This window comes from Macaca nemestrina, chromosome 9, assembly GCF_043159975.1.
Source record: "Macaca nemestrina isolate mMacNem1 chromosome 9, mMacNem.hap1, whole genome shotgun sequence".
Lineage (NCBI taxonomy): Eukaryota > Metazoa > Chordata > Mammalia > Primates > Cercopithecidae > Macaca > Macaca nemestrina.
This window is the reverse complement of record NC_092133.1, coordinates 126,348,584-126,353,820: the sequence shown is the minus strand read 5'-3', so window position 1 is coordinate 126,353,820 and position 5,237 is coordinate 126,348,584. Positions and strand designations below refer to the sequence as shown.

Sequence of the window (5,237 nt, the reverse complement as noted above, 5' to 3'; positions counted from 1 at the left end):
AACCCTAAACTGGTAAACATGATCCCGACCCCAATCCTAGTCAAACACTTGCTTTGAAGGCCCCACCTTAAACCAAACTTCCAGTTCCCAACAAAATCTGACCTTTCCTTTCTCCCTGAAACCCTGTGGACACTCTGCCAAGGCAGCGTTCTTCCAGAGCATGGGAAGCAGTAACCTCAGCTTTGTCTTACCAACAAGCTGTGTTGATGAGAGCTGAGAAACATTCCACAGAAGAGCATGCTATGTTGCAATATATACATTAAAAACATTTAGAAGCTTACAGAAAAAAGAATGACATAAGGGACAAATTATTTTTCAGTTTAGTAAAGATTTATGTGGGAAAGAGGCTGATGGAGAGATTTTTCAATTGTAATAAATAGTAAATGTGTGGGTCTTGTGCTACGTATATCTATGCATGCCCTGTATAAAACAGCAAACCTCCTGCCCAGCACCCCCTATTCCTCATATTTTGATGCCCTTTTTGGGGGGCGGTGGAGGAATGATGGTGGGAGCTTCAACACTTACCACCATCTGACACACAAACATACAAATTTGCTTATTTGTTTCTTGTGCGTCTCTACACTCAGTCCTAATGTACAGGCCTGATGTACAGGCAAAACCACTTCGCTTAAACTGTGGTATTGCAGTGGAGAAAGAGTTTAATTAACCCAAGGCCCCAGATGGAAGGACTGGAGTTATTACTCAAATCAGTCTCCCTGAGAACTCAGGGGCTAGGGATTTTATGGGTAATTTGGTGGATAGGGGGCCAGGGAATGGGTACTGCTGACTGACTGTGGGTGAAACTATAGGAGTGTGGAAAACGCTCCTCCTGCACTAAGTCCATCTCTGAGTGAGGGGCACAGGGCCAGTTGAGTCATGAATCACAAATCCAGGTGGGGTTGGTCAGTTGCCAGAATGCAAAAGTCTGAAAAACATCTCAAAAGACAAATGTTAGGTTCTACAATAGTGATGTTATCTATGGGAGCACCTGGGGAAGTCAGGACTCTTTTTTTTTTTTTTTTTTTTTTGAGCTGCTTGCAGTTTATTTATAAAGTACAAGGTACACTTACTGGGCCTGGCCTTTTTTATTTTTACTCTTTGCCTTCCTTTCCACCCAGCCAAGATTTTTTTGTGCTCTCATCTGGGAGTTGAGCCGATTTCACAAATCTATCTGCTCTTGGCTGTGATGAGCCAAATACTAGCACAACCTTCCCTGGACCTGAGGGTGGCTTCATCTTAGAAGGCCCACAAGGATCCTACTGAAGTAAATGACTCTGCTCCAGTCAGCTCAGTCCTCTATGGAGCAAAAAAACTGGTGTCCTTCTTGGAGTGCCGCCTTCATCTCCTTGAACTGAGCCAACTGGCAGGCCTCCTCCAGCCCCAGCCAGCAGTAGGCTTGGTGCTCATGGGAGAGACGGATCTCCACATCATAGTCCTTCGCCTCTGCCAGCCAGTAAATGACTGTTTTAGGCTTGTTCCTGGCCACATGATTGAGTTCTCTTTTGAACCCCTCAATGATGGTCAGCTGGCCTGCTTCTATGCCCGCTTCCTCTCGAGTCTCCCTCAGGGCTGTTTCCAAGTCATCCTCTCCTGGTTCCACATGGCCTGTGGGAGGAGTCCAGTGATGAATGCCATCTGATGCCTGCAGCAGTAAAAACTCAATTGTATTGTTGTCCACTTTGGGAATGAGGCATCTTCGGAAGATGATCAAGCCACATGCTCTCAGGGCCATGGTCTTATCCAGAAGCAGAGGGAGGCAGGAGGCGGATCTTGGACCAGTCAGGAATCTTATGACCTCTGGCCACATGACTCCTGAGTAGTAAAGGATCATAGAAACTACTCCCGTGTTCTAGCAGATTTCAGGCCTCTCTCGTAATCCCAATCTTGTGGCCTTTTATTAGCCTTACAAAGGCAGTTTCAGTCCCTGAACAACAAGGAGATCAGTTTTAGGGAAGGTCTGTTATCATCCTTCCTTCCAGGTTAAGCTATAAACTAAATGCCTCCCATGGTTAGTTTGGCCTCTGCCCAGAAATGAGTGGGGACAGCTGGCCTGTGAGGCTAAAAGCAAGAAGGAGTCAGCCACGCTAGATTCCTCTCACCGTCATAATCTTTGCAAAGTTGGTTTCACTAACTCATATATAAACTTCACGAGGGCAGTGCCTTGGTTTGTTCCCTGCTGTATCCTCAGCACCTAGAACACTGCCACCTTTACAGTCAATATTTGTTTAAAGAAGGAAGAAAGGAAGCAAAGTGGGAGCAGAGGGGAGAGGAAGAGAGGAAGGGAAGGCAGAAAGGAGGGAAGGGGGAAGCTAAATTATGGGAGATAACACAGTTTCATGACAAATACCCTGCCTTGGGAATTAGATCTCATTCAAATTCATTTACCAACTTACTAGCTATATGACTTCAAGCAAAATACTACAATTCTTGAGAGCCTGTTTGCAGGTTCTAGCAGGGGAATGCAGTTACTCATATACCCTTAACCAAAGACCTGTCCTCCTCTATCCGGGATGGTTGTCCTCTTCAACCTAGCAGGCAGCTTCAAGAGGGATGCACATGGGGCAGTGAGTGAGGAAGGGGACACCCACCTAGCCAGCCAGGTCAGCCAAATCAACCCTGGCGATCAATGGGGTCCAAATCAACCCTGGTGATCAATGGGGTCCAAATCAACCCTGGCAATCAATGGGGTCCAAATCAACCCTGGCGATCAATGGGGTCCAAATCAACCCTGGCGATCAATGGGGTCCAAATCAACCCTGGCGATCAATGGGGTGACAGGTGCCACCGCCAGTTCCCCTCTCCTCCAAAATACTTTAAGCCCCAATTTTCTCATCTATAAAATGGAGGCAAAAATATCTTCCCTCTTGCATAGTTGCAAGAACAGAAAATGTATAAAAATATCTGAAAAGTATCTAGCATAGTTCCTTGCAAGCAGTAAACTGTTAATAAATATAAGATCCAGATGTAAAAATAGAAAATTCATAGTTATTTAGGACAGAACTATAGCTAAGCTTTGCATTCTAAGAGAGTGGAGGCATCTACTTACATATTTTTGTAGAAAATGGGATATTCATTGGAAAAACACCTAGGTGAACTTTTTTGGTTTAGAAAATAGCAGTCATTGGGCAAGTCACAGAAGAATTTAGGCAAAGGTGCTTGCTTGCTTTGTATAATTAAATGATGGGTATGAAAACTTTGTGTTTTCTGTTGGAAACTCAGGAGATAGTACAATGTGGACAGAGTGATGGGGAATTCCATTTTCCTCTACTCACCTTTGGTTCATTAGCTGGATCCCTGCACATTAGACTGCTAAAAGGCAGATGAGCAAGAGAAAGGTCGGGTGCAGTGGCTTATGCCTGTAATCCCAACACCATGGGAGGCTGAGGCGGGTGGATCAAGTCAGCAGTGCAAGACCAGCCTGGCCAACATGGTGAAACCCTGTCTCTACTAAAAATACAAAAAGTAGCCAGGGATAGTGGTGCATGCCTGAAATTCCAGTTACTCAGGAGGCTGAGGCACGAGAATTTCTTGAATGCAGGAGGCAAAAGTTGCAGTGAGCCAAGATCACAACACTGCACTCCAGCCTGGGCAACAGAGCAAGACACTGTCTCAAAACAACAACAACAAAAAGTTTATTAACACGTGCATCCTGCATACACACAGGAGAAATTAGTGATAAGGGACTCAAAGGGGTGATTAGAACCTGGGCTTATATAGCATCATAATAAAAAAAGCAATCATTTTGCAGAGAAATGACAAGACAAAGGAAAGGAACTTTAGGCTTTTAGGAATAACAGACTATAAGAAGGTGAATGCACGGAGGAAACTAACGGAACTTAAAATAAAAATTAATATTAAAAAAATTAAAAGTTAAGGGTGTTCCAGAACACTTGGTGATTCAGACAAATGATATTTTCATACATAATTTATATGTTTTTGAAACAGTCTCACTCCATTCCTCAGGCTGGAGTTGAGTGGCACGAACATGGCTCACTGCAGCCTCGTCCTCCTGGGCTAAAGCAATCTTCCTGCCTCAGCCTCCCAAGTAGCTGGGACTATAGGTGTGCACCATCATGACTGGATAATTTTTAAATTTTTTTGTAGAAATAAGGGTCTTATTATATTGGCCAGGCTGGTCCTGAACCCCTGGGCTCAAGTAATCCTCCGCATTGGCCTCTGAAAGTGCTGGGATTACAGGCGTGAGCCACGGTGCCTGGCCTTCATACAATATTTTAATAAATCAAAATTAATGCAAAAAGACCCACAATAGACAAATATCAAATTTTTAAATAAAATTGACATAATGACAGGATCATTATGACTGAATTTTTTTTTCCTTTGGCCTCAGGCTGCAAATCTGGCTCAACACAGCACTGTGACTGATTCTGACTTTATCTGATTTTTTTTTTTTTAAGGCAGTGTCTTGCTCTGTCCCCAGGCTGGAGTGCAGTGACACGATCATAGCTCACTGCAGCCTCGACCTCCTGAGCTCAAGGGATGCTCCTGCTGAGCTCAGCCTCCTGCAGAGCTGGGAATATAAGCACATGCCACCATGCCTGCCTTATCTAAAATTTTGATAATTTTGTTCATCATGGATATTTTTGCATTAATTTTGATATCTTAAAATATTGCATTAGTCAGGGTTCTCCAGAGAAACAGAACCAATTTAGATAGGAGAATCAATCTAAATCTTTTTTTTAGATTTATTATAAGATACTGGCTCATGTGATTATAGAGGTGAAAAATTCCTCCCTTCTGCAAGCTGGAGACCCAGGAAAGCCAGTCATGTACTTGGAAGGCCTAAGAGCCAGAGAGCTAATGGTGTAGATTCCAATCTGAGTCTGAAGGCCTGAGAACCAGGAGCATCAAGGAGAGAAGAATATTGATGTCCCAACTCGGTGGTCAGGCAGAAAAAGGGGGAATTTCTCTTCCTCTGCCTGTCTGTTGTATTCAGGCCCTCAACACATTGGGTGGTGCCCACCCTCACTGGGTAGAACCATCTGCTTTACTCAGTCCCTCCATTTAAAGACTAATCTCTGGCCGGGCGCGGTGGCTCAAGCCTGTAATCCCAGCACTTTGGGAGGCCGAGACGGGCGGATCACGAGGTCAGGAGATCGAGACCATCCTGGCTAACACGGTGAAACCCCATCTCTACTAAAAATACAAAAAATTAGCCAGGCGTGGTGGCGGCGCCTGTAGTCCCAGCTACTCGGGAGGCTGAGGCAGGAGAATGGCGT

General features: G+C 44.6%; 1 pseudogene across 1 annotated transcript; it reads right to left on the bottom strand.

Annotated features, from left to right (window-relative positions):
* Positions 1 to 1,026: 1,026 nt before the first annotated feature.
* On the bottom strand, positions 1,027 to 1,794 carry LOC105488225 (bis(5'-nucleosyl)-tetraphosphatase [asymmetrical] pseudogene; annotated as a pseudogene). Its single transcript, XR_011607511.1, has one exon. The product of XR_011607511.1 is annotated as a bis(5'-nucleosyl)-tetraphosphatase [asymmetrical] pseudogene (transcript).
* Positions 1,795 to 5,237: the final 3,443 nt, after the last annotated feature.